The sequence below is a fragment of the Ahaetulla prasina genome, chromosome 13 (genome assembly GCF_028640845.1).
Source record: "Ahaetulla prasina isolate Xishuangbanna chromosome 13, ASM2864084v1, whole genome shotgun sequence".
Lineage (NCBI taxonomy): Eukaryota > Metazoa > Chordata > Lepidosauria > Squamata > Colubridae > Ahaetulla > Ahaetulla prasina.
In genome coordinates, this window is record NC_080551.1 from 4,140,344 (window position 1) to 4,161,017 (window position 20,674).

Sequence of the window (20,674 nt, forward strand, 5' to 3'; positions counted from 1 at the left end):
GTGTTCCAGATGACGATCTGTCTGTATTCAAAAGTCCTATTTGGGGATGATGGTGATGATGATGATGATGATGATTTGGTCGCACAGTCAGCTAGATGTTGTTCAGACTGGATTGGCATTTTTGTCTGCCTGTTGAGTCCTTCCCAAGGACTTAGAACAGGCAGATGTGGATGTTTGAAGGTGTTACAGATAACATTGCAGGATGGAAGCTGTTCTGAGAGACACGGAACCCACCCCTGATCTACTGGTATGGCAACTACTACCAGAAACATGTACCAATAATGATTTGTTTTTGGCCAAAGACAAAGCCAAGAAGGTGACTTCATTCTGGCAGTTTAAAGTTTGATCTAGACATGGAAGAAGAAGAAGAAAAAGATGTTCTTGCATTCATGACATACCCAGAAATACACAGAAAAATGAAAGTAGGAAATTAAGGGAGGGAAAAAGAGGCGGGGAAAGAAAATATGAGGTACAAGGGAAAGAAGAAAAAAGAGTTGGTCCATCCTTGGCTTGCTTTTGCCACGGTCGTTCTATTACTATTTGCAGGTCTTTGAATTTTATTATCTTCTCGAATTCTTTCTCTTCTCTTCTGCTGTCTCCAGGTACTGCCACATCCGCTATCCAGAGTCTTTTGTCTAGCTCAGGGAAATTTTTTCAGGACCAAGTGCCCACACCGGAATGTGTGCGCATATCCGTGCGTCAGAGCACTGGACACCCAAAGACCAGTTGCACATGTCTGTTTTTTGGCTGGTTTTGGGCAGTTTTGGGGCCATTTTCAGGCTGTTTTCGGGTCATAAACTGCCAGAAAATGGCCCAAAAACCAATCCAGAAAATAGCCCAGAGAACAGCCCAAAAATAGCCAGAAAAACAGGCATTTTTCAGGCCATTTTCCAGTGCTTGGCGTTTGTGAAGACCAGCTGGCCAGCGTGCCAGAAATTAAAAGAGCAGCTGGCAATGGTGCGCGTGCCCACAGAGAGGGCTTTGCATGCCACCTCTGGCACGCGTGCCATAGATTCGCCATCATGGGTCTAGCTTATTGACAATTTATTAAGTCTGGGCTATTATTTTTATTGTAGCATTTATATGCTCTCCTTTGAACAGTGTTCTCAGCAAATGCTGGTAATTTAGGGTCACTCCGAGCTTTAGAACTGCCAGAAATATGCACATGATTCCAAGCAAAGTTATTTTCTGGGAATGAAATGCTCTGAGGTCAAAACTAATTTTTCAGCTATTTTGACAATCGTCCTTTTGCTTTTTTAAAAAATGTTTATTGTCATTTGTCATGATATAAAATACAAATGAAAATAAAGATTTATTTATTCAAATTTAGATAATGGGGAAACGGGGAAGGGGGAAAGGGTAGGGGAGAGGGGAAAGGGGAAGAAAGCAATGGCTTCCAACATTTTTGATGCAGTAAAATGCAAAATAAAGTGACAACCTTGGCTTTTTACTTTCATATATTTAGTGAATCCATTTGCATAACAGCGAACTAACCTAATCAGCAAAACCCAAAGTCAAAAATTTCATTTTTGCTTTGTTTTGTTTTGAGCAGAAACTCCAGAAGCACTTCCTGAATACATTGTTTTATTTAATTAAAATGGCTAATTTTGCCAGCTCCATCACTTTTTCCATCCATCCATCCATCCATCCATCCATCCATCCATCCATCCATCCACTGTGAGAATTGATGTATCTTTCCATTTTTTTGCACAACTACATTGTTCAGGCTTGTTACACTCCAGTAATGATGGGGAAAAACATTTGCCTCTTTATTTCATAATTTCTGAATTTCACTTGCTGATATTTTTCAGTCTTTCCCAGTTTATTTATTTATTTATTTATTATTTATTATTCACACTTTTATACCGCCCTATCTCCCTAGGGACTCAGGGCGGTTTACAGCCATATAAAAAAAACACATATATATACAGGGTAAAACATTAATTTAAAAAACTTATTACATAGGCCGAATATTTAAAATAGAGATATAAATAATAAAACCCATTTAAAACCAAATTTAAAATTTAAACATTTAAAAATTTAAAATTCTAGTCCAGTCCTGCGCAGATAAATAGATGTGTCTTAAGCTCGTGGCGGAAGCTTCAAAGGTCAGGAAGTTGGCGAAGTCCTGGGGGAAGCTCGTTCCAGAGGGTGGGAGCCCCCACAGAAAAGGCCCTTCCCCTGGGTGTCGCCAGTCGGCACTGCCTGGCCGACGGCACCCTGAGGAGTCCCTCTCTGTGAGAGCGCACGGGTCGGTGAGAGGCATTCGGTGGCAGCAGACGGTCCCGTAAGTATCCCGGCCCTATGCCATGGAGCGTTTTGAAGATCATTACCAAAACCTTGAAGCGCACCCGGAAGGCCACAGGCAGCCAGTGCAGTCTGCGCAGGAGAGGTGTTACGTGGGAGCCACGAGGGGCTCCCTCTATCACCCGCGCAGCCTCATTCTGAACTACCTGGAGTCTCCGGGTGCTCCTCAAGGGGAGCGCCATGTAGAGAGCATTGCAGTAATCCAGACGAGATGTCACGAGAGCATGAGTGACCGTGCATAGGGCATCCCGGTCTAGATCCGGCACCCCGGTTTCTTGCAGTTCCTTTCAAGCTACTTCAGTTTCATTTGATAGTGCCATATCTATAAGTAAAATTTGTTTTACTGAGGGGACCTTAGTGCTCTCCAACAGGGGTGAAATGCTCCTGGTTCAGACCGGATCGTCCAATCCGGTAGCAATCATGGCGGATGGTTCGGAGAACCAGTAGCAATTGCGGTGCGAGGCTCCGCCCACCTGCCCAGCTGTCGTTTCTTTCTGGTTTTAACCAGGAAGTAATGTGTTTTGTACCCTTTGCACATGTGCAGAAAGGTTTTGCGCATGTGCAGAGGGTCTGTGCGGGCATGTGACATGCGCATGCATGCCAGCGAAGCGAGCACGCGTGCATGGCACGTGCACTTCCAAATCGGTAAGGATGGTAAGTAGATTTCACCCCTGGTCTCCGAGCTTGGTTGTTTTCTTGCAGACATTTTATTTATTTATTTATTTTATTTTGTCACAACAATATATGTAGGTATCATACAAAAAGATTATATAGTAAATAAACACATATTTGAGTAAATATAAGGAGGTATAAGCATATATATAGGAAGAAGAAAAGAAAAAAAAACAATAGGACAGGAATGGTAGGCACGTTTGTGCGCTTATGCACGCCCCTTATGGTCCTCTTAGGAATGGGGTGAGGTCAATAGTAGAAAGTTTTTGGATAAAGCTTTTAGGATTATGAGAAGAGACCACAGAGTCAGGTAAAGTATTCCAAGCACTGATGATTCTGTTACAGAAGTCATATTTTCTGCAATCTAGATTAAAGCGGTTGACATTAAGTTTAAATCTATTGGTTGCTCTTGTATTATTGCAATTAAAGCTGAAGTAGTCTTTGACAGGAAGGACATTACAATAGATGATTCTGTGAGTTAAACTTAGGTCTTGTCGAAGGCGACGGAGTTCCAAGTTTTCTAAACCCAAGATTTCAAGTCTGGTGGGATAGGGTATTTTATTGTTTTCAGAGGAGTGGAGAACTCTTCTGGACACGTACATCATCAATGCTAGAAAGTGGTGGGATTTGAACTGATGATGTTACCTAGTTGGGTAATAAAATGTCTGTAAGAAAGAACCAGGCTCTGAGAGCATCAAGGACCCCGCACTCTTCCTCCTCATCCTCCACACCTCAAACCCCACTTCCTTCTAGCACTGATGCTGTAACCTAGTTGGGTAATTGAGGACCTGTATACTGCACGAATCAAGAAGAGGGCCGTGAAAATATTTACAGATCCCTCACATCCAGGACATAAACTGTTTCAACTCCTACCCTCAAAACGACGCTATAGAGCACTGCACACCAGAACAACTAGACACAAGAACAGTTTTTTCCCAAATGCCATCACTCTGCTAAACAAATAATTCCTCAACACTGTCAAACTATTCACTAAGTCTGCACTACTATTAATCTTCTCATCGTTCCCATCACCAATCTCTTTCCACTTATGACTGTATGACTGTAACTTTGTTGCTGGCAATCCTTATGATTTATATTGATATATAATATTGATATTATATTGATTATATTGATATTATATTGATATTTATATTGACCATCAATTGTGTTGTAAATGTTGTACCTTGATTAACGTATCTTTTCTTTTATGTACACTGAGAGCATATGCACCAAGACAAATTCCTTGTGTTTCCAATCACACTTGGCCAATAAAAAAAATTCTATTCTATTCTATTCTATTCTATTCTAATGAAACATCTGCAAGAAGACCAAACTTGGAGAACACCAACGCTTTTCATTTCAACCCTGAACTACAAATATCCTCTTTTATTGGTACTTGTTTTTCTGTAGGTTTTGAGAATGCTGTGTTCTAAGTGTCATCTCTCTGAATTCAGAAATCCTGTAAAATACTCACGTGGTCATTTTGGGGCTCTTTTTCAACAGTATGACCATAAGACTTAGAATAACTTTATTGTCACTTTAAATGGACACTAATTGGCATACATTAAAACGAAAGTTCGTTGCATACAGCTCTCAAAGGGTCACCATCTCCAATATGCATTGGTACATAAACATGACCAATAGATAAATGAATAAAAATTATGCATATACCCACATAGCCACATATATTAGATGACACAGAAAAACAACACCACAATATTTTATTGAGCATATATAAACAGGTGAGGTTTTCGCGGGTGTTTGTATGTAGGTCTTTGGTTTATTCGGGTTTTCTCCCACGTAAAATTGGAAGTGTCTTGGCGACGTTTCGACGAAGTCTCATTCGTCATCTTCAGGCTTCAGCTTCGTTTTGCTCCCAGAAGCACGAAGCTTTATATATAAAGGGGCCTCTGGTGGCTCAACAGACTAATGCAGTCTGTTATTAACAGCAGCTGCTTGCAATTACTGCAGGTTCAAGTCCCACCAGGCCCAAGGTTGACTCAGCCTTCCATCCTTTATAAGGTAGGTAAAATGAGGACCCAGATTGTTGGGGGCAATAAAGTTGACTTTGTATATAATATACAAATGGATGAAGACTATTGCTTGACACAGTGTAAGCCACCCTGAGTCTTCGGAGAAGGGCAGGATGTAAATGCAAATTAAAAAAAAAACATAAATTTTATTTATTTAATAATGATACAATATTTTGAGGGTTCAAATCCCATTTGCATCAATTCCAATATATAATGTTTGCCTAGCAATTGTATCTTTTCTTATCTGGATGGGAAATTTTGCTACAACCACCAGTTAAGTGGTGAAGAGAGTCTTGTCTTTGATATGCTTCATTTATTTTTATTTCTTCTTCCTATTGTTGTTATCATTATTATTATTGCAATAATTTGGGGATTAGGAATGTGAAGAGACAACAAGATCAACCTTTAGTAGCAAAATATTTTAGGAATTAAGGAATCCTGTTTTTCAGCATTCAGGAATTCAGTGTCCAGGAACTAGGATTCAATTCTTAATTTAATAAGCAGGAATTTGAAAAATCTTCCGAATTTTGTCAATAATTTTATTTTCAGCATTCTTTTATTTCTCTGTAAGCTTGACAGAGTGAAGGTCTGAAATTTTGAGGAAAGCAAAGCAAATTATGAAAAGAACAGCCGTATTTTTCTGATTGCTCTTATAACAATATCAGCAAGGATCAAGATACTTAATTTGGAGAGACTTTGGGGGAGGGTCAAGTTTTAGAAGCTCTAGAATACAACAAATTTCTCAGCCTTTGGGTTATTATAATTTTTTTAATTTTTTAATTTTTTATTTATTTATTTGTCAAACACAAGAATATATATAAGTATAAGCATGAAATAACCGTACGAATTGGATACAATCAAAGGGAGCATTAGGACAGGAACGGTAGGCACGCTGATGCTCTTATGCACGCCCCTTACGGACCTCTTAGGAATGGGGTGAGGTCCATAGTAGATAGTTTTTGGTTAAAGCTTTGGGGATTTTGGGAAGAGACTACAGAGTCAGGTAGTGCATTCCAGGCATTAACAACTCTGTTATTGAAGTCATATTTTCTGCAATCAAGATTGGAGCGGTTAACATTAAGTTTAAATCTATTGTGTGCTCGTGTATTGTTGTGGTTGAAGCTGAAGTAGTCTTCGACAGGAAGGACATTGTAGCAGATGATTTTATAAGTTATATTCAGGTCACGCCAAAGGCAGCAGAGTTCTAAATTTTCTAAACCCAAGATTTCAAGTCTGGTGGCATAAGATATTTTGTTGTGATCAAAGGAGTGGAGAACTCTTCTTGTAAAATATTTCTGGACACGCTCAATTGTATTAATGTCCGAAATGAAATGTGGGTTCCAGACAGGCGAGCTGTACTCGAGAATTAGCCTAGCAAATGTTTTGTATGCTCTGGTTAGTAGTGTAATCTTTCTGGAGAAGAAGCTACACAAGATTAGGTTTACAACTCTTAAAACTTTTTTGGCAATATAGTTGCAGTGAGCTTTGGCACTTAGATCATTTGATATGAAAATTCCAAGGTCTTTGATGGAGTGAGGGTCATCTACAAGGTCATGTCCATCAAGCTTGTATTTAGTGTTCTGATTCTTTTTTCCAATGTGTAAGACAGAGCATTTGTTGGTTGAATTTGGAGTTGCCAAATTTTTGACCATTCTGACACAAAGTCAAGGTCTTTTTGAAGGGTAGCCACATTGTTGGTAGTGTTAAATAGTTTAACATCATCAGCGAAGAGAACCACAATTACTTATAATGTAGTCACAGAGGTCATTAATGTATAGTATGAAGAGTGTTAGTCCTAGAACACTGCCTTGGGGAACGCCGCTATTAACAGGAGCAGGATTTGATAGGGCACTGCCTATTTTGACCACTTGTTGCCTGTTTGACAGGAACGCTGTTATCCAATTGTGGAGGGGTCCGGAGATGCCGTAGGATTTTAGTTTTAGAAGAAGTTTGTCATGTACCACTGAGTCAAAAGCTTTACAGAAGTCTATGTAAATTGCATCTATTGCTTTGCCCTGATCAAGATTTGTAGTCCATATGTTTTTGCAGTGAAGAAGTTGTAAATTACAGGATAATTTTTTTCCTGAAACCAAATTGTTTATTAGAGAGTAGATTGTTTGTTTCTAGGTAGAGGGTAATGTATTGGTTGATGATGGATTCCATAACTTTACAGATAACGGAGCATAGAGAGATTGGTCTGTAATTTTCAACTAAGCTGGGGTCTCCTTTTTTGAAGATTGGGATGACTGTGGCTAATGACCAAAGTTTGGGAAGGGAACTGGTCGTGAAAGCTTTATCAAAGATTATGCTTAGGGGTTCTGCTATATTAGTGGAAAGTTTTTTTTAAGAAGTATGCACATAGTCCATCAGCTCCGATAGATAGAGATGGTTTCAGTCTGCGAAATTATGAGAAGGGAAATAGATATTTGAAAATTAGATATGTCATGTGGCAGTCAAATAGCTGACGTTTTACATTCTAGCTCTTATTTCTAAAAGAATGAGGCGGGGGGGGGGAAAGTACAATTTGAGGTGGTGAGCCAACTGTGAAGGTACTGTCAGAATAAAGAGACAGTTTATTAGGTCAAAGTAATTTCTCTTGCAGAATGAAAAAAAAACCTGTTGTAGTCAAATGTCAGGGGTGCCATGTGCCATTAAATCTATGCTAGGCATCCCTTCATTTGTAGTATTTGTGCATGTCAGCCCCTTGTTGTGAAAAATACATTTGTATCTTCTATTTTCTATTCCCTCCCTTCCTCCCTTGCTCCCATCCTTCCTTTCCTTCCTGTCCTCCCTCCTTCTCTTTCTTCCTTTCTCCCTCCCTCTTTTCCTTTCTTCCTTCCTTTTCTTCTTCCTTTCCTCCCTCCCTTCTCTCCTCTTTCTCTCCTCCCTCCTTCTCTTCCTCCATCCTCTTCCCTCCTCCTTCCTTCCCTTTCTCCCTCCCTCCCACCCTCTTTCTTTTCTCGCACCTTTTCCTCCCTCTTTCTTTTCTCCTCCTTTCCTCCCTTCTTTGTTCTCTTCTCTCTTCTTTTCCTTCCTTCTTTCTTCCTTCTTCCTTCCTCCCTCCTTTCTTCCTTTTCTCTCCTCCTTCCTTCTCTTCCTCCATCCTAACTTCCTTCCTCCCTCCCTTCCCTTCCTCTTTCTCTTCTCCCTCCTTTTCCTTCCTTCCTTCCTTCTTTCCTTCCTTCCTTCCTTCTCTCTGTCTCTGTATGTATACACTGTATGTATGTTTATTTGTATGTCTCTCTTTCTGTGTGTACGTATACAGACTGACACATATGCACACACAGACACAAAAACACGTCTTTGTATCCTTGTAGTTTCCCCTCCCCCCTTTTTAATTAAGCATTCACTTGAATTACCGAGGTAAATCTCACTGTGTCAGGTAGAAGTGACCCTTCTCCATTTGCTCTGAATTGCTCAGCTTATTCTTGGCAGTTGCCCAAAACCATTCAGGTCTACTTTCTTCTGGTTCCAACAAATGTAGTTCTAACTGAATAGATGGGGAAACTTGCTCACATGACCAGGTTAGCAAACATGATCAGGTAACGATGGGTTTTATCCCTAATGAAGTAGCAGAGGACAGAACAACTAGTAAAACAGGGGTCTCCAACCTTGGTCCCTTTAAGACTTGTGGACTTCAACTCCCAGAGTTCCTCAGCCAGCTTTGCTGGCTGAGGGACTCTGGGAGTTGAAGTCCACAAGTCTTAAAGGGACCAAGGTTGGAGACCCTTGTAGTAAAAGACAATTGACTTTGCCTTTCTATTCTCCGTTTGAGAAGAGGTTGATTTTGACTCTCGATCCAGTAAATTGATTCTCTCCTGCTTGGGCGGGGGGAGTTGGGCTAGATGACCTAGAACAGGGGTCTCCAACCTTGGCCACTAAGCTTCAACTCCCAGAATTCCCCAGCCAGCTTTGCTGACCCAGAAGGTCCCTTCCAACTCTGTTAATCTGTTAATCTGATTCTCTCAAATTGCACATGAGTCTGGGGGAGAGGCGGGGGGGGGAACAGTCCTTCCAGAGTAGTCAGTGTCAAGTGGAGAACAGACCACAGGCCATAAAAGCCCACCTCTTAGCAGCACAAACACTTTCTCCTTTTATTTATCACGTTTATATCCCACAGCAATAAAAAAAACGACTCTCGGCGGTTTTACACAATATAAGAGAGCACTAAAACGTCCAGACTACTTGAAAATGTCTAAAACTATCATATTATTTTAAAAAAAAATATTCAGCATAGATCAATATAAAGAAAGGGAGGACAAGATCTCATGTAGAACGATGTATGGAATGATCTCGATGTGACGGAGATAGGAAATTTCCAAATGCGGTAAATAAATATCTCTGGTTTTTGCATCTTAACAGAATAACTGAATAGAGTTGGAAGGGACATTGGAGGTCTTCTAGTCTGACCCCCCTCTACTCAAGTAGGAGACCATATACCATTCCAGACAAATGTGTTGTGACCCAGGCCCAAGTAGGTAGTAATAAACTTAGTCCATGGAAAAACAAACTTTATTTGAACAGCTGGGAATTACTTCATTCCCAGCGTCGTTCAACTCAAAGTAAAACAAATGCCTCCCAATGCAAATTCCTCAGTTATCTCACAAACCTTAGTCCAATTAGGCAAACTGCCAAAGGCCCTTCCTGGCAAACATCCAGAAGCCACAAAAACAAAGACGTATACGAAGCAGAGGACGCAACTACAACGTTGTTTTCTGGCAAAGAGTCCAAATGCTGTTGCTGGTCTGTTTTAAGCCTTACGGAAGGGGCCAATCGTCTCTTGGCACTACTCCCGAGTCGTCCTCTTTGCTTGAGCTGCTCTTGCCTTCTGGCAGCTCTTCTCACGCGTGCATTAGGAACAGGCTCCTCCTGTTCCTCTGCCTCGCTACTATCAGTCTCTGGAGGCTCTGGAGTCCACACCTCACTTCCTGATGGCCCTGGCCCCACCTCAGCTTCATCGCTGTTTGACTCTGTTGCCAGCTCCGCAGGCTGCTGATGGACCTCAAAAAAATGGTTGTTCCATCTCTTCTTAAACACTTCCAGTGTTGGAGCATTCACAACTTCTGGAGGCAGGTTGTTCCACTGGTGGATTGTTTTCACTGTTAGGAAATTTTCTCCTTAGTTCCAGGTTGCTTCTGTCCTTGATTACTTTCCAGTCTTCTTGAATACACCGAAAGAAAGAACTTATCTGATTTCAACTGAGACTCTGCTGGTCCTTCCCAGAAATGAGGAATCATAAGCAATTTTTCCCACCCTCTAACTTTTTTTAGGCCAGAGTTTTCCAACTCTGTTCCCAGAAAACTTGATAGACTCACTGAAAAACCAACTAACTAGCTAATCTGGTAATAAGAAGATAAGGCATCAGGAGGTTAAACTGTACGATGAATGGTTGAGGAAACTAGGTAAGTCTAGTCTAACCAAGAGAAGTCTTAGGAGTGAATTGTCAGGGTTCCCACAGATGCCCTAATTAAATCATGAGTCTTGAGTCAAGCTTCAAAAAAAATTGAGTCATTTATTAGGAGCGTCATGCTGGCACATTCCTAAGTGAAGCCAGCTCTGACCCTACGTAATTTACGCTCCCAATTATGTCCCTGTTTCCCCCCTCCCTCCAGGATGTGTTATCAATCACATTTGCCAACGGAGCAATTTTGTGGGTTGTAGAGGTCACTCCCCTTCGACTGCTCTAGGTAACCCTGGGATACAGCCTTGAGGGAGATAAGCATGGAATGTGCATCTATTTTTGGCTGCTGTACCATTTCGCCAGGAGAAGTCTGGGCACACTGAGAATATATCTGCTGAACAAAACTGCATTGGCGACAAGAAGGGCATCCGGCCATTAAAACACTCTACTAGCTCCATTCAGTTGCCCAGATTCCACCCTGCAGGGGATTATGGGGTCGTTAAATGAAGATGATGATGATGTAACTAAGGAGAAATTTCCTACCAGTTGAGAACAATTAACCAGTGAAAGACCTTGCCTCCAGATGTTGTGGGTGCTTCATTACTGAAAGTTTTCAAGAAGAGGCTGGACAGCCATTGGTCCAGAATGGTATATGCTTGAGCAAGGGTCTGGACTAGAAGACCTCAAAGATCTCTTTTAACTCTATTATTCTATGTTCTACTAAACTAAAAATTAACAAATCAATAAAAAAGATAATGTCTGCATAGACAGTTTTCTGTCACTAGGGATTTATCTTTCAATCAGAAATTCTAGGACATTTTCTTAACGAACAAGTCTCACAATCTGCAAAATTTTGAAAACCATTGTTTTGGGTCAGGCTGGTTCTGGCTGGAGCCCAAGTGACTTGGTCATAAATAAATAAGTTCGTCACTTTATTTTGGTAATAACTGGCACAAAATAATAACAAGACAAAAATAAATACAGCAACTACAATAGAACAAATACAAAGAGGAGCATGCCAGGTCCATAAGGGCTCTAGAACAACATCTGGATATAATGCAGATTGCTTAGGCAAAGACTGAAATTGAGAGCTGAATTAAAATTTTGATCTTAGGAATAAAGAAGGGAAGAATTATTACTGCATTATTGGGCTGAGAAACTGATTAGAGCAGCTTGAATGAGAGAAAGTACACAGTAAAACACCACCTGATGAAAGTAGTAGTATGAACAGAGAAAAGAAGATCTTTTAAATATTATTTGTCCGTATCCCAAACCACTCTGTTGTGAATGTTGATGGCTTTACACAAAATTTAGCTACAGAAAGTTCTCAATCGGCAACTATTTGTTAAGTGACCATTCAAACTTATAATGGTTATGACAGTCCTCAGTGTTGTGGCCCTCGTAGCCGCCCCATCATCACATCTGGACACGGGACAGTCATCTCACATTTATTTATTTAGTTAGCTAGTTAATTTATATCCCTTCATTATGTGGCAAACATACCTAACGCTCCTTCCTCCTCCTATTTTCTCCACAACAACCACCCTGTGAGGTGGGTTGGGCTGAGAGAGAGAGAGAGAGAGAGAGAGAGAGAGAGACCCAGTTGGTTTTCATGCCGAAGGTGGGACTAGAACTCCCAGGCTCCAGGTGATTGGCCCAAAGGCACCCAGCCAGCTTTCATGCCAAAGGTGGAACTAAAACTCACTGTCTCCTCATTGGCCCAAAGCAGGGGTGAAATCCAGCAGGTTCTGGCAGGTTCTGGAGAACCGGTAGCAGAAATTTTGAGCAGTTTGGAGAACTGGCAAATACCACCTCTGGCTGGCCCCAGGAGTGGAGAAGGAATGGGGATTTTGCAATATTCTTCCCCTGGAGTGAGGTGGGAATGGAGATTTTGCAATATCCTTCCCCCAGGAGTGGGGAGGGAATGGGGATTTTTCCGTATCCTTCCCCTGTCACGCTCATCAAGCCACACCCACAGAACCGGTAGTAAAAAAATTTGGATTTCCCCACTGGCCCAAAGTCACCCAGACGGCTAAGGCAGGCCTAGAACTTTGGTAAGTGAGTTTGCCCCATTCTCCGACCTTTCTTGTTAAGTGAATCGCTGCACTTGTGATGTTAGCAACACGGGTTGTTAAGTGAACCTGGCTTCCCCATTGACTTTGCTTGTCAGAAGGTCGTAGAAGCGGATCACGTGACACCCCCCCCCGGACACTGTAACCGTCATAAATACGAACCAGTTGCCAAGTGTCTGAATTTTGACCATGTGACCCTGGGGGATTTTATTTATTTATTTATTTATTAATCGTATTTATATACCGCCCTATCTCCCGAAGGACTCAGGGCGGTTCACAGGCAAATAAAAACACATAAATACAAAGTAAAATAACAATTAAAAAACTTATTCTAAAAGGCCAAATGTTTAAAAATGTTAAAATGTTTAAAAACAATATAAAAAATAAAACCCATTTAAAACCCATAAATTTAAAATCTAATCCAGTCCTGCGCGAATGAATAAGTGTGTTTTAAGCTCGCGACGGAAGGTTCGGAGGTCCGGAAGTTGACGAAGTTCTGGGGGTAGTTCGTTCCAGAGGGTGGGAGCCCCCACAGAGAAGGCCCTTCCCCTGGGCGTCGCCAGACGACACTGCCTAGCTGACGGCACCCTGAGGAGTCCCTCTCTGTGAGAGTGCACGGGTCGGTGAGAGGTATTCGGTAGCAGTAGGCGGTCCCGTAAATAACCCGGCCCTATGCCATGGAGTGCTTTAAAGGTGGTTACCAAGACCTTGAAGCGCACCCGGAAGGCCACAGGTAGCCAGTGCAGTCTGCGCAGGATAGGTGTCATACGGGAGCCACGAGGGGCTCCCTCTATCACCCGCGCAGCCGCATTCTGGACTAACTGCAGTCTCCGGATGCCCTTCAAGGGGAGCCCCATGTAGAGAGCGTTGCAGTAATCCAGGCGAGACGTCACGAGGGCGTGAGTGACCGTGCATAGGGCATCCCGGTCTAGAAAGGGGCGCAACTGGCGCACCAGGCGAACCTGGTAGAACGCTCTCCTGGAAATGGCCGTCAAATGATCTTCTAGAGACAGCCGTTCATCCAGGAGAACGCCCAAGTTGCGCACCCTCTCCATCGGGGCCAATGACTCGCCTCCAACAGTCAGCCGTGGACTCAGCTGACTGTACTGGGATGCCGGCATCCACAGCCACTCTGTCTTGGAGGGATTGAGCTTGAGCCTGTTTCTCCCCATCCAGACCCGTACGGCTTCCAGACACCGGGACAGCACTTCGATAGCTTCGTTGGGGTGGCCCGGTGTGGAAAAGTACAGCTGGGTGTCATCCGCGTACAGCTGGTACCTCACACCGAAGCCACTGATGATCTTACCCAGCGGCTTCATATAGATGTTGAACAGAAGGGGCGAGAGAATCGACCCCTGCGGCACCCCACAAGTGAGGCGCCTCGGAGCCGACCTCTGCCCCCCTGTCAACACCGTCTGCGACCGATCGGAGAGATAGGAGGAGAACCACCGATAAACGGTGCCTCCCACTCCCAATCCCTCCAACCGGCGCAGCAGGATACCATGGTCGATGGTATCAAAAGCCGCTGAGAGGTCTAATAGGACCAGGGCAGAGGAACAACCCCTGTCCCTGGCCCTCCAGAGATCATCCACCAACGCAACCAAAGCCGTCTCCGTGCTGTAACCGGGCCGGAAACCGGACTTGAACGGGTCTAGATAGACAGTTTCATCCAGGTGTAAGGGAAACTGATATGCCACCATACTCTCTACAACCTTCGCCGCGAAGCGAAGGTTGGAGACCGGACGATAATTACCTAAAACAGCCGGGTCCAGGGAAGGCTTCTTGAGGAGGGGCCTCACCACCGCCTCTTTCAAGGCGGCTGGAAAGACACCCTCCACCAAAGAAGCACTCGTAATCGCCTGGAGCCAGCCTCGTGTCACCTCCTGAGTGGCCAGCACCAGCCAGGAGGGGCACGGGTCCAGTAAACACGTGGTGGCATTCAACCTACCCAACAACCTGTCCATGTCCTCGGGAGCCACAGGGTCAAACTCATCCCAAACAATGTCACCATGCTTTAAAGGATGCTGCTTTAAGTGTGAAACATAGTCATAAGTCACTTTTTAAAGTGCCACTGTAACCTTGAAGAAGTCACTAACTGAACTGTTATAAGTCGAGGACTATCTGTATCAATTCTGTTTGCTCTTATGCTTCTCATGCGAATGAAGGCCGAGAAGTTAATGTTAGCATCAGATAAATGAAGTCGATATTTCCTCCATCTTTGCTTTTCTTCCGCTTCTCTTTCTTCCTTGACTTTAGATACTTTTCTCCAATCTGATTCATTTTGAGGGAGGAAGACCTTCAGTCTTCAAACTTCAGTCCTGAATCCTTTTCCGAAATTCAGATTGTGAACACGCACCCTTCACAAAAGAAGTAAACCACAACTGCTTTAGTCCCGTAACTTTAACAGACAGATTAACAGAGTTGGAAGGGACTTTATAGGTCATCCAGTCCAGGGGTCTCCACCCCCTTGCTCAAGCAGGAGACCCTACACCATTTCTGACAAATGGCAGTCCAGTCTATTCTTGAAAGCTTCCAGTGATGAAGCTCCCACAACTTCTGAAGGCAACTTCTGTTCCATGGGTTGATTGCTCTCACTGTCAGGAAATTCCTCCTTATTTCCAGGTTGAATCTCTCCTTGATCAGTTTCCATCCGTTGTTCCTTGTCTGGTGCCTTGGAAAATAGCTTGACCCCCTCCTCTCTGTGGCAGCCCCTTAAATATTGGAAGATTGCTATCATGTCTCCCCTGGTTCTTCTCTTCACTAGACTAGCCATGGCCAGTTCCTGCAACCGTTCAGCGTATGTTTTAGCCTCCGGTCCCCTAATCATCCTGGTTGCTCTTCTCTGCGCTCGTTCCAAAGTCTCAACATAATACAATAACAGAGTTGGAAGGGACCTTGCAGGTCATCTAGTCTAACCCCCAACCCAAGCAGTAGACCCTACACCATTTCTGACAGATGGCATTCCAGCGATGAAGCTCCCACAACTTCTGAAGGCAACTTCTGTTCCATGGGTTGATTGTTCTCACTGTCAGAAAATTCCTCCTTATTTCCAGGTTGAATCTCTCCTTGATAAGTTTCCATCCATTATTCCTTGTCTGGCCTTCAGGTACTTTGAAAAATAGCTTGACCCCCTCCTCTCTGTGGCATCCCCTCAAATATTGGAAGACTGCTATTCCCTGGAGGAAATCTCTGGGGTTTTTTTAACCCCTTCCAACTGTTGAATATTAGCTGCGGAGCTTGTAACTGAAGCCCTCCTCGCATTTTCTTCCATTAAGAACGAAAATAATAACCCAGAGTTTCGAAGTGAAACTCCCCCAAAGGTTGATTAGGTTCTGCTGCCCCACTCTGGAAATAACATTTCATCTCCCGCTAAAGAGCTATTTCCACAATGACATTTCAACAACTCGGTTATTGGAGATGGCACCGTAATCACTGAAGCATATTTAGGTATTAGTCGCGTTGCACTCCCATAATGTACAATAGTCTCTGGCAATTAGTCCAGGAAGAGTCGTTAAGCTGGGAATCGCTAATTTATGGCAGCGGATGTGTCTTTGTTATGCTCGGGTTAAGCCGGTTTCGAAGACATCGTCTCAGGACAATGAGGGTTATTGAATTCTGGGAGGCCTGCTGGCTTTCAGGAATGGATGAGGCACCTTCATCAGGGGAGGACGGTCCCATAAGCCAGGGCAGAGTCACAAACAGGAGAAAGGGATTAGAATAGAATAGAGCTGGAAGGGACCTTGGACAGTGGTGGGTTTCAAAATCGTTTACTACCAGTTCTGTGGGTGTGGCTTGGTGGGCGTGGCATGGCTTGGTGGGCGTGGCATGGCTTGGTGGGCGTGGCATGGCGGGCCTGGCAGGGGAAGGATACTATAAAATCTCTATTCTCACCCAACTCCAGGGGAAGGTTACTGCAAAATCCCCATTCCCTTCCCACTCCAGGGGAAGGATACTGCAAAATCCCCATTTCCTCCCAATCATCTGGGACTCGGGAGGCAGAGAATAGATGGGAGCGGAGCCAGTCAGAATTTGTACTACCGGTTCTCCGAACTACTCAAAATTTCCACTACCGGTTCTCCAGAACTGGTCAGAACCTGCTGAAACCCACCTCTGACCTTGGAGGTCTTCTACTCCAGCCCCTTGCTCAAGCAGGAGAACCTCTACCAGTGATGGCGAACCTTTTCGCCACTGAGTGCTGGAAGAGGAGCTGCCCAGAGCACATGCACGCGGCCGAAAATGAACTTCTGGTTTTCAGCCAGTGCATGCGCGTCAGCCAGCTACTCTTTTTGGCGCACATGCGTGTGCGATGATCAGCTGGCTGGCATGCATGCTCACACAGGAAAACAGAAGACCAGTTCTTCCAGTTTCCAGCACTGCCGCACGTAAAAAGGCCAGCTGATCCTGCATGCCAGAAACCCGAGAGAGGAACGGGTGACGCCACACATGCCAGGTGACATAGGTTCACCATCACGGACCTATACCATCTCAGACAAGTGACTGCCCAGTCTCTTCTTAAAGACCGCCAGTGATAAAGCACCCACCACATCTTGTGGCAAACAATTCCACCGGTTAATTGTCCTCACCGTTAGGAAGTTTCTCCTTAATTCCAGGTTGCTTCTCTCCTTGATGAGTTTCCAACCATTGCCTCTTGTCCTGCCCTCTGGTGCTTTGGAGAATAATTTGACCCCCTTCCTCTTTGTGGCAGCCCCTCAAATACTGGAACTCTGCTATCGTGTCACCCCCTAGTCCTTCTTCTCTCCAGAGTAGCCAAACCCAAAGTAACACCCCCCCCCCAAATCTATCTCAAGGGTCTCATCTAGGGCAATGGTATGTGTGGATGACCTTGGAAGGCCCGGTGAAGAGATGCTGCCTAGGAAATGATCAGATAAAAAGAGAAGACGTATCCCAGAGCTTCATAACGGGCAGATAGAGAGGCTTGGAATAAGCATCCCACCACTTAAATTCTCAGAATGTAAAGGAGGCGGTGGAAATTTTGTACTTTCAGAACTGCAAGATTAACGACAACCTTCCAGGTAGAACAGAATAACACAATAGTTGGAAGGGACCTTGGAGGTCTTCTACTCCAGCGATCCCCAATCTTCTTTGGCCGGAAAAAAATGCTTTTAAAAGTAAAAAAAACACAAAAGCCTCTGATGATCAGGCAACTCAGCTGGGATCGTCAGAGGAGCCTTTTAAAAGCATTTTTTTACCACCTCAGGTTGTAGAAAAAATGCTTTTAGAGGTAAAAAAAAAAGTTGGTCACACCCACCCAGTCACATTTCCACCACCACCCACCAAGCCATGCCCACAGAACCGGTAGTAACAAATTTTACATTTCTCCACTGCTTGCAAGTCTAAGAGTACAAATTGCCCTCTGTCTCTTTTGCAGCTTGAAAAGCTAGGGAGGGTCTCTTTCTCCACCCATTATACAGCTGTGGGTTAGACTGCCTCTTATCTGACAGTTTCTTAGAAACCTCTCTTCTCTCTCACACAAGGTCATTCCCACAGATCGTCACATCTACTTAGGGAAAAGGCAGAATCGGTGCATCCAATAGGTCCATTGTCCCAATTGTGGATTTTCCAGCAATCCCAGAAAGACTGGAATGATAATTTGACCATTGGGACTCACAGCCTTAATTCCAAGACATGAGACTGCAAAGAATTGTGCAGGCCAGAGACATATTTGGGGTAGTAGATTTACGTCTAGTGAGGGGTCAGCAGAAGGGTTGATGAAGCTTGGTGGAAACTGTACTACTATTAATCTTCTCACCGTTCCCATCACCCATCTCCTTCCACTTATGACTGTATGACTGTAACTTTGTTGCTTGTGTCCTTACGATTTATACTGATATTGTTTCCTGATTGCTTATTTGTACCCTATGACTATCATTAAGTGTTGTACCTTAGAATTCTTGATGAAGGTATCTTTTCTTTTATGAACACTGAGAGCATATGCACCAAGGCAAATTCCTTATGTGTCCAATCACACTTGGCCAATAAAGAATTCTATTCTATTCTACTCGACTCGACTCGACTCAACTCGACTCTATTCTATTAATTCTGTACCTTATGATTCTTGATGAAGGTATCTTTTCTTTTATGTACGCTGAGAGCATATGTACCAAGACAAATTCCATGTATGTCCAATCACACTTGGCCAATAAAGAATTCTATTCTAGTCTAATTCTAATTCCAATTCCAACTCCAATTCCAATTCCAATTCCAATTCCAATTCCAATTCTAATTCTAATTCTAATTCTATTCTAATTCTATTCTATTAAGTGTTCGACCTTAAGATTCTTGATGAAGGTATCTTTTCTTTTATGTACGCTGAGAGCATATGCACCAAGACAAATTCCATGTATGTCCAATCACACTTGGCCAATAAAGAATTCTATTCTATTCTAATTCTAAATCCAATTCCAATTCCAATTCTAATTCTAATTCTAATTCTAATTCTAATTCTAATTATATTCTAATTCTAATTCTAATTCTATTCTATTCTAATTCTATTCTATTCTATTAAGTGTTCGACCTTATGATGAAGGTATCTTTTCTTTTATGTACACTGAGAGCATATGTACCAAGACAAATTCCATGTATGCCCAATCACACTTGGCCAATAAAGAATTCTATTCTATTCTATTCTATTCTATTCTATTCTATTCTATTCTATTCTATTCTATTCTATTCTATTCTATTCTATTCTATTCTAGAAACTGAACACGTCCCCATTTCCACAATTTTCCACTGCTCCTCATTTTTAGAGAAGCCGACAAGGAACTGGGGGTGGGGGGAAGGGGTGGTTTCTCAGCAGAAGGATCGATCTACGTGCTTTATTTTGGTGGACCGAAGCACATCTTTATTCTGCCTGCTTGCAAGGATTAGTCAATGATTGCCAGTTGTTTTAATGCTGCTCTTTAAATTATTGGCTTGAGTTTTTTGTTTTTGTTTTTTAAAAATCGTCTTTTTTATTATATTCAAATGCACAAGGCTATAAATAACTTTCGAAGGCCTTTTCAACTCCAAATGGCATCCTTGTAGACAGATTTTTTTTAATGCTGTCAGATGTTTGAGTAGCTCTAAATCCAGGCCTTCTGCTCTCGGCCCACCCATCTGGAGAGCTGCAAATGCTTTGAATAGAATGAATGAGCTGTAAGGAACCTTGGAGGTCTTCTAGTCCAGCCCCCTGCTTAGGCAGGAAATCCTATACCAGGGATAGTCAACCTTTTTATACCTACCAGTCACTTTTGTATCTCTGTTAGTAGTAAAATTTTCTAACCGCCCACCGGTTCCATAGTAATGGTGATTTATAAAGTGTATCGTGGTCTGCGCATGCCTCTCGCGCATCGTGAATTGGGTTTGGGGGTGGGGGGGCGCCGGCTACCAGCTCTGCTTGTCTGTTACAGCTGGGTGGTGTGGGGGGAGATGCGCGAGCTATTCTGGGATGAGGCTCTTTTGTTTGCAGTTGCATTATAGCACCGTTTAGTTTCACTTACGTAACGTGAACTAAACTTATGCGTAGGCGATACAAATAGTATATTTTCAGAAATTTAAATTGTCACGGGGAATTTTATGAAAACCTAATGAAAATGTTTTTAAATAATGCTATGAAATTTTTTAAAAAGTCCATTAAATTTAAAAAAAAGGAAAGTGCTTCAGTATTGGACAAAACCCCTACCGCCCACCATGAAAGCTGGAACGCCCACTAGTGGGCGGTAGGGACCAGGTTGACTACCACTGCTCTACACCATTCCAGACAAATGGTTATCCAATCTTTTTTTTTTTTAAGTTTCCAGTGTTTGAACATTTACAACTCCTGGAGGCAAGTTGTTCCCCTGGTTAATTGTTCTAACTGTCATGAATAGAAGAGAAGAGAAGAAGAGAAGAGAAGAGAAGAGAAGAGAAGAGAAGAGAAGAGAAGAGAAGAGAAGAGAAGAGAAGAGAAGAGAAGAGAAGAGAAGAGAAGAGAAGAGAATAATAGAGTTGGAAGGGACCTTGGAGGTCTTCTAGTCCAACTAGTGTTCTAGTGTTGGAGCATTTACAACTTCTGGAGGCAAGTTGTAAAGTAGTAGTAGGTAGGTAAAATGAGGACCCAGATTATTGGGGTCAATAAAGTTGACTTTGTATATAATATACAAATGGATGAAGACTATTGCTTGACATAGTGTAAGCTGCCCTGAGACTTC

The 20,674-nt window shown here is 43.0% G+C and overlaps 1 protein-coding gene across 1 annotated transcript in view; it reads left to right on the top strand.

Annotated features, from left to right (window-relative positions):
• The window catches only part of MEGF11 (multiple EGF like domains 11), a 590,966-nt gene that overhangs the window by 347,909 nt on the left and 222,383 nt on the right, over window positions 1-20,674 (top strand). The window lies entirely within an intron of this gene.